The 11,659-nt window shown below is 37.5% G+C and overlaps 1 long non-coding RNA gene across 1 annotated transcript in view; it reads right to left on the bottom strand.

Moving 5' to 3' along the window:
- Window positions 1–328: 328 nt before the first annotated feature.
- The window catches only part of LOC141496848 (uncharacterized), a 34,509-nt gene continuing 23,178 nt past the window's right edge, over window positions 329–11,659 (bottom strand). Inside the window, exons 2-3 of the long non-coding RNA XR_012471182.1 lie at window positions 2,675–2,829; window positions 329–458 (exon numbers count right to left, since the gene is read on the bottom strand). This is a non-coding gene — a long non-coding RNA (uncharacterized LOC141496848). The remainder of the gene's footprint in view (window positions 459–2,674; window positions 2,830–11,659) is intronic.

Genomic DNA, 11,659 nt, shown 5'->3' with positions numbered 1-11,659 from the left:
GAATATAAACTCCTAAAACAGTGACTGGAATGTAGTAGTTACTTAATAAATACTTGTGATTGATGGATGAAATTCAGAACCAAGATGGAACTTTTGATTGAACCAGGACCTTGGTGCTTCTGAGTCACCAACTTCGTTCCCTGGCCTAGACTTCTCCTCACTAAAGTCCCCTCTAGATTGATCATCCACCACCTCATACCCAGAGTTTTCAATCCTTCAGTACAAAGTCCCTGGTCCAATCCTTTTGGGTGGCAGCAGTAGATAGGAAGAAGCTGGACATATTGCAGGAAGAAGTTAGGTATAAGTAAAAAACCAGAAAATGGAGGCATTAACTGTTGGAAAGTTTTAATGACTTGTCATCTGGGAATGTCATAATTGTGAGTATCAGGGGTGTATACACAGCTATGATGACACTGTATTAGGAGAAATCGTCAACATTGACATCATTTCATGAAGATCTAAGAAAGATGAGGGGAAAACGACAAAACTTTATTGTATAAAAACAATGCTAATTATAGTAATTTACATGAACTAATAATCACTTATTCACAATGATCCCATAGCAGTAACTATTTTGTATATAACAAAATGGGGAACAAATTAGCTTAATTCAAATTGATTCAATAAAGATTTATAAAATATTATATACTGGAGAAAATCCAAAAATTAAATGTAACAGTTCTTACCCTCAAGCAACTTATACCACTATGAGTTAGAATATTATTAAATATTCAGGAAAGGTCAAACAAAGATTCTTGAAATTCAAGGAAGGAAGAGTGAGCATTTTTACTTTGGGAATCAAAGGAGGTTTCATGAGTTTGGGGGTATCTGAACTTAAGCTCACAAGAGAAAGTTTTACCAGTCAGAGATGTCTAGAAAGAGACCAATTGGTAGAAGGTGTGAGAGGGAGGGGGAGAGGGAAAGGAATGGCGAATAGAGAGAAACCTAAAAAAAAATTACTTTAGCTATAAAAATGAAGAGTTAAGCATGGAATTCCCTAATTCATTTGAAAAGTTAAGAAGAATCCAAAGATTATCTGCTTAGGTCCTGATGACTGGAGAAATCTTTTTTTGTTTTTAGGTGGTTTTTTTTTTTGCAAGGCAAGGGGTTTAAGTGGCTTGCCCAAGGCCACACAGCTAGGTAATTATTAAGTGTCTGGAGCTGAATTTGAACTCAGGTACTCCTGACTCCAGGGTCGGTGCTCTATCCACTGCGCCACCCAGCTGCCCCCTGACTGGAGAAATCTTAAATTGATTTGGTTTCTTTGGAATGGTGTCTAAGTTCTTCACAGGGTGAGTTTCATTGTGGCTCTCCCTCTCCACACCTCACTTCCCTCCTCAACAAGATGAACTAATTAGTTGGCATATTCTTGAAAGGATGATTGTGCTTCTAAAAAGGAGCTTCCCCCTGGAGGGATTTGCATGAACTGATGCTGAGTGGGATGAGCAGAACCAGAAAAACAGTGTATACCCTAACAGCAACATGGGGGTGATGATCAACCTTGATGGACTCGCTCATTACATCAGTGCAACAATCAGGGACAATTTGGGGTTCTCTGCAATGAAGAATACCATCTATATCCAGAGGAAAAACTTGAGTTTGCACAAAGTTCAAGGACTATTCCCTTTAATTGAGAAAAATAAAACTGATATCTTGTTGTCTGATCTTGTTATCTCTTATACTTTATGTTTCTTCCTTAAGGATATGATTTCTTTCTCATCACACTCAATTTAGACCAGTGTACAGCATGGAAACAATGTAAAGATTGACAAATTGCTTTCTGGGAGGGTGGGGGGAGGGAAGTACGATTGGGGGAAAGATTGTAAAACTCAAAATAAATAAAATCTTTAATAAAAAAGGATTATGAAGAGTTGAGCAATAAAATCAAGACATTAAAGGCAAAAAAAAAAGGAGCTTCCCTTCTCTGAGCCTATAAAAATAAGTTGACAGGCCTCTTTCTCCTTTTTTCACTTTTTCTCTTCAGTTAGTGCCATCCAAAGACTGTAGCAAGAGAGATGTGATTCTCTGCCTCTCCTCCCTCATTCTGCCAACCAGAGCTGACTTTCAAAAGAAAGAGATGATAAGCTGTGTGTGGTTGCTCACATGGCCTGAAAGAAGAATTTTTTGGACAATCTCTGCCTGTCATTACCTTGTGAAAAAAAAAAATAACACAAACAAAAAGCAATTGTTAAGAATTTATTCACTCAGACTTCTATCCAGAGAATGGACAGTTTCTGAGCAATATTCCTCTTAGAGAGAGAAGAGGTCACATTTATTGCTTCCTTAAGCTGAAGAATCATCAAGAGGCTAGAGCCAAGACACAAAGGAGTAGAAAGTCCTGGACTTTTCTTTCCATTATTAAATGAGTTATTCAGATAACTAGATTCAATCGAATCAACTATCTAGCAAGCCCCAAAGTTTTCTTTCCCTTCCAGTATCTGAACCACAAAGTGACTGAATCTTTAGGGCAGTAGCAGAGAAGGGGGTAGAAATATAAACCTTGTAAAAATGAGGAAACCACCAGAGAAGTAGAATTGAATACTTTCAAATTACTTAAATCCATAGTGTGTGTTTTTTATATTTGTTTATGAGCTCCTATGAGTCTCTAGCATTTCAGGGATTTTCTTTAGGAAAATAAAGGGACCCTGTACCTGATAACTGCATTTATTATTACCTTGAGTACTTGTACAGGATTCTGGAACTTCTTTTAACTGCCTCTGTGGAACTCTGAGATTTCCCAGGCTAAGCTCTAGGTGAGGCAATAGAAGTCCAAAGAATATTGAGTGAACTTAGTCTATATGAGCCCAGAACTTGAACAGGTTACATACACTGGAAAGTAAGAAGATGGTAGAAAAATACAGTTAAGTTGTTCTTTTGCTTTGTGGATTACTGTTTGGAGTGGGAATTATAGGGTAATGCAAATGGTTATGCTCTAGAAGCTGAGTTGAGCTATTAAATTCCACTATTAGTATATATTTGGATTATGAGACTTACTCTTATATTGTACAATATTTTTGCTAATACTAAGTAGCAAAATTGGGGCATGACACATTCTTCATTAGAATTCAATACTTTCTGACTCTAAAGTTAGCTCCCTTTCCTTCTGTTTTATCTTAGCCCAAACAGACTAAGAAGTTGCATCTTTTAACCTTGCAGATAAAAAAAAATGAACATCAACTTCATTAACTATAGAAGATAAAAAAATCTAATCATTTATTACCCTCCTCCTTATCAATGTCTTCTCAATTTACTCTTTGCTTTGTTTTAAAAAATTGATTTACTCAGCTCTATATGTGAATGATTTTCAAATAAACATTCCAGAATTTCGACAGATGGACAGGAGATGTTCTGATCCAAGAGATTCTCCTGAGGGGCTCCTAACACCTTTAGTTCAATGATACTGTCATGCTCATCAAAATTTTGAAACTCAGGGGTGGCTAGGTGGCACATTGGATAAAGCACTAGCCCTGGAGTCAGGAGTACCTGAGTTCAAATCCGGCCTCAGACTCTAATTACCTAGCTACGTAGTCTTGGGCAAGCCACTTAACGCCATTGCCTTGCAAAAAAAAAATTTTTTTTTGAAACTCCTCTTATAGATCCCTAAACCAAAAACTTTTTTTACAAGACACACACACACACACACACACACACATACACACAATCAGTTTTTATTCATTTTATGACCATATTTTATTTCATCTACTTTGCTTCCAGACCTAGTTTGTTGAATTCTATTATACCCACCCTCAAAAAACAAATGTCATTACTAAGGATATTAAAAAAAAAAACTTTGCAAAGGATCTTCCATGGGACAAAGAAAGACTACAAAAGATGCAGCAACTAGGATCCCTTCAGGAGCTGTTAATTCCTAGAAAAGAACAACTCTTAGGTATAATATGAACTCAACTGGGCACTCACCCACCCTTGTTCCTTTAGCAACACCATATTAAGGATGGTGATTCATAGCCAATTCACATACTAAGACTGCACTTTGGTTTTGGCCTTTAAAAGGCAAACCAGAAGTTGAAGAAGACAGAGAAATGCAAACAGAAGTGTTACTAACATAGAAAGTAGTTTTATTTCCCAGAAGGAAAGTTTGTGCATCTTTGTGGTCCCTTGAGTAACCATGCAGTCCCAGAAAAGGAAGAATCATATGACCACAGGCATGGTAGCAGTGGAGTCACAAGGAGCTCCAGGCCAAGTTGGGAGCTTCAGGAACACAAACCAGCCAAAGTGAAGTCTACTGCACCAAATGGATGGACTTCAAGACCAAGTAGAGAAATGTTTGGACCTAGTCAGAGCTAAAGCCAAAAATGAATTAGAATGAAGAATCCTGATGTGGAGGAACAAACCCAGACCTGGTTCTGTACTAGGAGTGTGGATTATGAGGAAGAACAGTCACTGCTATGGATAAACTCTTTTTTCCCCTACTTTTGAAAAGAGTTTAGCTCCTAAGATCATGTGCCTTACTAGAAGAAGGGAGATGCTTAACTCTTAACTCTTTTCCTCTTGTTGTGGAGTGAGGGGCCTCAACCCAGAATTATAATATAAATATGTGGATTGTATAGTTACTTGGGCTCCCCTGAAGGGTTTTTTTTAATGATCTCACTTGTGGGTCTTTTATATTTTTAATAGAATTATATCTAAAGTCTATCATATTTAATATGTAGCTAGCTTGAATGTTTGCAGGGGAGCTGAGAGTTCTCCCATTTTTTGTGGAAATCTTGAAAGCTAATTTTGATGTTTTTGAAGAAATCTTGGGAAAGATCATGAGCCAAAAGGAAATTATTTGACAGTGAAACCCTAAAATTTAACCCAATCATGTAAATTCAGAGCTTTAAGTTATGGGTTATGAATTGTACATGTTTTTCGTTCAGTTTGTTTTTCCATTATAGATGATCAAATCAATTTCTTTTCCATTGCTTTCAGTCTTTATGAGGATGAATTATAGCATTCAAGAACTTGATGCAATTAATAACATTTCATCTGCAAATAAGAAAATTTAGAAAATCCCTTTTTTTGTTCTTCACACAAGGAATCTTCAATATACTATTGAACAATTTAGGCAAACATGTATTTTGCTGGTGAACAATTTTCTTAATGTCAATATTCAGTGAATCATTTGATAAAATTATCACCGTAGTTCTATCAATCACTGAGGATTGTAACATAGGTATAAGAGACATTGAAGGAGAGCTTTCATACCTTCATTTTGTTCCACTGAGTCAAATAATTTGTAAAAGAAAAATTGCAATAAAATAAAAAATAGCAAAATAAAAAATCAATGGGAACCAATATCTCTCAACCAATTGTATATGATTGAAAAGATGTGATCAGCTGTCTAACACTGTCTATTTTAATTTTTTATCTGTTTATTGGCCTCCTAGTTTTATGTACAAATACTCTTTTCTTGTTGTTGTTTTTTGCAAGGCAGTGGGATTAAGCGATTTACCCAAAGTCATGCACTTGAGTATTAAGTGCCTGAGGTGGGATTTGAACTCAGATACTACTGATTCCAGGGCTGATGCTCTAGCCACAGCGCCACCAAGCTGCCCCCACAAATGTTCTTAAAAAATGATAAGTATTAGGGGGCAACTAGGTGGCGGAGTGGATAGAGCACTGGCCCTGGAGTCAGGAGTACCTGAGTTCAAATCTGACCTTAGACACTTAATAATTACCTAGCTGTGTGGCCTTGGGCAAGTCACTTACCCATTTGCCTTGCAAAAACCTAAAAAAAAAGATATGGATTAATTGGGGTAGATTAGAACTGAGTTCTGTTCAAAATGATTTTCTAAACTAATTTTCACTGTTACTATATTCATTGTTGTTCATCCTTCTCTGTGATAATTTGCAAATGAACAGAACTCTAAACAAGCCTACTAAATCACTCAGCTTGACTAAGAGATTATTTACTCTCTAAGGCTGTTTCTGTGCTCTTTTGACTTCTCATTGTGGTGACTATTTTACATTAGCTCAATTTCTCAAACATTAATGATCATAGTCAATGTCTTTCATTTTATTCATTGCCCGTTTTCCAAAGTCAGGCAGCAGGAGTGGGTACAAGTGCATAGTGCTCTCTTCTCGTTTTGATCCTTCTCATTTATCAGTAGAAAGGATCTGAATGCACACACATTGCTAATTCTGAAATGACTGCTAGAGTCGTGAGCAGTTGCTTGTCTAGGATATAGTCAGTTTCACTTTTTGTGATATTTGTGATTACGTTGGGACCAGGTTCAATTCAATTCAGCAAACATTGATTAAGTGCTGGTTATCTTCTAGGCCGAGACACCGGGAATAAAGAGACAAAAATAAAAATAGTCCCCGCCTCTAAGGAGCATAAATTATACTGGAAAAGACAACGTGTATACAGGTAAAGATATAACATATATATATTTTAGGTGATTTGTCAGGGAGAGCATTAACAATGGGGCTTGAGAAAAAGTCTCATGTAGACTTAGCTTTCAAGGAAATTAGGAATTCTAAAAAAGTGAAAGGTGTGAATTCCAGATATGGTGGATAGCTGTGTGAAGGTCATGAGTTTTGACTTTCTCTTTGAAGCATGTGTTATGATGTATACTCATGAGGCTTTTAAGTAGCCTACAAGCTCAATTGATCTCTCATTTTTAACCATATTTTCCACAATAACTTTCACCATACCCTCAGGGCCAACTTTTTTCATTAAAGTCAAGGAGTATCAACATACACATTGACATAATTTGAAAGATCCTATCCAGTTCCCTATAGAACTTCTTTATTCTTTCATCCTGTACAATAGCTCACAGCTGTACTAAGATGGTAGAGTAAAAGAACCCACAAAATCTTATCTAGGCACTTCACCCACCTTACAAAAGCCAACAAATAGAAATACTAAACAGAAAAGAGATAGCTAAAAACAATAAACCAAATTAAAATGAGCAGAGTACCAGGTCAATGAAAGAATACTATAGAATAATGGGATCAGCTACAGTACTAGGAACCATAAAAACTGGGAGAAGGGGAGAGGCTAAATAATATACTCAAACATACATTGGGACATAAACTGTAAACATGGTCTATTTGCCTATGGGTATGCTCACCATGAATGCAAGATGTACAACTGTCCATTGAAATGACATTTCTTGTTACCTTTGGCCATTTAATGAGATACCTTCTGTCACCTAATATATTCATCTCTCCAAGAAGAACCCCTAAGCTACCCTTTTATTTAGCTTTAACTTCATAATTCCTTCTTGAATTTGTAGCAGAATATTGATGGATTTAGGTCATTCCCTAGGAATGCATCAATTGATTGATCACCAAGCAAAGTTCATATATTAAGAGTGCCGGGGCAGCTAGGTGGCGTAGTGGATAAAGCACCGGCCCTGGAGTCAGGAGTACCTGGGTTCAAATCCGGTCTCAGACACTTAATAATTACCTAGCTGTGTGGCCTTAGGCAAGCCACTTAACCCCATTTGCCTTACAAAAACCTAAAAAAAAAAGGAGTGCCAACACTTCCAAGAAACTTCAACTGCTGGCTTGTGAATTCTTCTCTACTTAATCAGATCATAATCCTATCGCAACTGCATAGAAAGTTTTCAAGAGTTGCTACAACTGAATATCTTCACCCTATATGTAGCCAACCTGGTGATATATTTCTCCAGCAGCATCATTACAAGCATCTGCTTGTTTGGTGGGAACTGCCAGGGTAGATGCAATAAATCAAATTATGTAATTAAAGTAAAAGACATGACCTTTGGAAATGCAAACTTACTGATGAATCAAATAGAACCTCACAGTAGAACTTAAGAGGAGGATGAGTACAATACTTAATATTCTAACATAACAGAATAATTCTTTCCCACCATTATGCCTTGGTCACCAAGAAAGCTGAAAGAGTTTCACAAGACAATACTGGTCTATGGAGTATTTTTATAAATTTCATAAATTGCTTTAGACAAAAAAATTAATCATTCAACGGCCAACCTTTTGGTGAAAAGCTTCCTTTCTCTGTGTTTAGTTTATCTGATCCTTGGACAGCAGATATATCAACTAACCCATACTCAAATGCCATTTGAGTTTGATGGAAATTAAAAGAGCATGCCCTTAACTGTACAATCCTTGAGAACCTAGGGTTGCATCCAAGACGTTGAAGTAGTATCATTGTATAGGACTATCCTCTTCCCCCTCTTCTGCTTCTTCTACTTCTCTTTCTTTTCTTCCTCTTCCTGTTCCTTCTTCTCCTTTTCCCTTCCCTCTTCTTCCTCCTCCCTCTAAGCCCTTATGCTAATCCCTAAATCATCCTTCAGATAAGTGTATGGGACAGGAATTGGGAAATTTGTCATTCAGAACACAATCCTGTTCAATTAGGGTGGTCTGATCTAAAGGGAAATATAATTATCCAAGGCAGTATGGGTTATAATCAGTTATCTTCACAGTAAAAATGTCCTTAATAGTAGATAAATGGCAAGTAAAAAGAAGATTGGAATGAACCTGAGTATTTTAAAGAAATAAGTAGAAGGGTTTTTAAAAATGGCAAATGGCATCATTGGAACTCCAAATTACTTTCACTTAGTAGTTAAAACAACTGTTAGCTTGGGTTAGTAGGAAGTATTTCTGGGTTAATCCCTACCACCAAACATAATTATTTTCTGTTTTTTAGGAGATTAGAATGGCAACACCATTCCAACTGATACTAATACAAAAATGGTTTATCCTGAATTCCTATGGAAGTGAGAGTGGGCCTAGAGGTCTAGACCTCTAGTTTCATTAGTGTGTGAAACTCCTGATACAAAAATTCCCTTCATCAGTAGAGGTTGGCAACTTAATAAGCATTCGATTTGGAGTCAGAGTATGACTTTCATTAGATTTTTTTCAAATCTTTCATTAGATTCTCAATACTACTTGCATCAATTAAGTAAAGTAATTCTCCTAAACATGCTAGACCTTAGTTTTCTCATCCATAAAATGTGTTTGGGGTGTTCAGGGAGGACTATCCTCTATAGTATGAGGGTTTGCCAAGCCTTTTTCAGGGATGTTCATCTGTCTTTGGTATCCATCTGTCACCCAACTCTCACCTATGACTCCAAGAAACTATAGCATGAACAGTGACCCCCACCTAAGTAGGAGAAGGGCTAAACCAGTTTGAGAGTAATTGACAGGCCTCAGATTAACTTGGTGAGTTAAAGGAATGTCTACCCCAAGTATGTGAAGACTTTTCCCACTGGAATGGAAGAATGAGAATTTGTTCCAACAGTCATGAAGTCAGCTGAAGTAGATCCTGTGGAGCACTTAGAATTTGATCAGACATAAAAGTCACCAAAGTTAACCACTGCATCATGGGTCATTGCAAGTCATCTAGACTTTTGTCCTATCACAAGACTTCAGTGGCTTAAGAAAAAAGAATGAGGCTAACAACTTGGCATGTCTGCCTCACTTAAATCAATTCACACATGAGTCTAGACATCACCCTATGATATCTTCGGTCCTCTTCAAAAATGAGTGACAAACTACTTGTCCATGGTTTCATAGTCAGATTCTAAAAATCTTTCTTCCATCTATAAAATGAAGGGATTCACCTCCAGCATTCCTTTCCCACCCTTAATCTAAAATTCTAAAATCTTTCAGCTCCCAAGACTGGCCCTTTAACAAGTTCATCTTGCTCCCTGTCATATTCTGACATTTTGAAGATACTCTTTCTTCAAAAATTGCATATGAAAACTTTTGTTAACTACCTAAGATGCATTTCAAAGATTCTGGTGATCATTATAGGCAACTAAATTCCTAAATATTAAGTGCCTACTGTGAGCAAAGTACTGTGTGAGACAGAGGAAAAGTTACAAACTTTAAATAAGACAAGGTCCTTGTCTTTAGATAACTAACCTTTGGTCATAGGGAGAGTCTCCATAGTTTGGTGCCTGAGGAGCTGCTAGGAATGTACTGATTCTAAATAGATATTATGACCAGTCATGAGAAACTTCTATGAATTCAATAAACACCTCATTTGCCTGTAGAGTTCTTCCTTCTTCCAGTTTTATTGCTGGTGGCTTCCATGAATCCAATGACTTCTTTGCAAAGCCAACTTTGTGGCTTCCACCCCCAACTCTGGGTCTGCTTCTCAAAGGTGAGATTTTTATATACACACTTCATGGAAGCCAGCTCAGAACAAAAGATGTGCTCGCTTTCATTTCAAGAAACCTCATTGTTTCACATTGTTTCATTTGTAAAAAAGCTCTGTAAACACTTTTCATTCAGAAAAAAACTAGCTTTTCTTCTCATTTTTTTTAGATAGGTCATGCTCCATTTGAAAATATCTCACAAATGAAACTCAGATTGTTTTTAAGGTTTTGAAACACTAAGTATATTTATTTAAAGAACAAGAAAAAGACATTTGATACCCAAAGGTGGTTAAGTAACAAAACTTCCTATGAAAGTTCAAGGTTGTGAAAAAAAAATCCCAGTGTCAGAGTTGATGAATAACTGTATTTATTAAAATAATGATCTGTATAAAGGTTAGAAATCCCTTATTGGATGACCAAATCCATTCCTCTATGCCCTTCCTTACTCTAAGTTCTGCATTGAATGTGATCTCCAATGGCCATTTTGAACAAAAGGCACAGTTTTATGCAAGGCTTTGGAGCTTCAATATGGACAGATATCACATTCAATGAAAAGCATTTGTCTTCCCCAAAGCAAAGTCATGTTGGTTATATTTTCATTCCTATTTGTATTCCAAACCATGTAGACTTATTGAATCCCCTCAGCTCTAATGGACCAGAGCTCTAGTCAGAAAGCCAGGCTCAAGCCTCAGTTCTGCCAGTAACAAGCTGTAGAAACTGTGGCAAGAAACTTAATGTCTCTGTTTCTCTAGTTGTAAACTGAAGACCTTGGTCTCGGAGATCTCTGAGTTTGCTTCCTCAAAGCAATTAAGTGACACAAGGGATAGAGTGCTGGCCCTGGAGTCAGGATTCAAATGCAACCTCAGATTTCTACTAGCCTTGTGACTGTGGGCAAGTCACTCAACCCTGTTTGTCTCCATTTCCTCATCTGTAGTGAGCTGGAGAAGGAAACAGCAAACCACTCCAGTATCTCTGCCAAGAAAACAGCAAAGCAGGGTCATGAAGATGAAACTAATCAACAAAACAACCTCAACAAGGCTCCTATCAGCTCCATCATTCTAGAATTGTCTATGATTAGACAAACTCAACCTCTATTCACCCTTTAGCCTTTTCCTCTACTGTCTGCTGTCCTTGACCACTGACAGTAGAAGGAACCTGGTGCTCTCTCCACCCCTTTAGGGTGTAAAAGGAGAAAAGCCAAGGAGCCAAGGTTTTTCCTTGTCATGCATTCCTCCTCACCACAAATAAGCATTTCCCTCTTGGTCCTCAGGTCAGTTCCCTTTCCATCTTCCTCACTGAAGTGAATCTGGAGTGTACGCTAGCCCTCTCCAGGTTCACTCCCTATACTAACCTCAGGTTCCTCCTTCTTCCTGGCCCTTCTGTGACCTTCTGAGGCTCAGCCCAAACCCAAAGTGCTTCTATCTGTACCTTGACATCTAGAGTGTGGTGGCAGGCTTAGACAGGACCTTTTGGCCAACTTCCTTTGCTCCACTGATGGATCCACCAGTAAGAGCACCCACCGGTCTTGTTTCCCATTGCCTCTTAAAATGAACCACTTGCAATTC

This window comes from Macrotis lagotis, chromosome X (genome assembly GCF_037893015.1).
Source record: "Macrotis lagotis isolate mMagLag1 chromosome X, bilby.v1.9.chrom.fasta, whole genome shotgun sequence".
NCBI classification, from domain to species: domain Eukaryota; kingdom Metazoa; phylum Chordata; class Mammalia; order Peramelemorphia; family Peramelidae; genus Macrotis; species Macrotis lagotis.
Note: the sequence above shows the minus strand (reverse complement) of the source record. Positions and strands in the feature narration are given on the sequence as shown.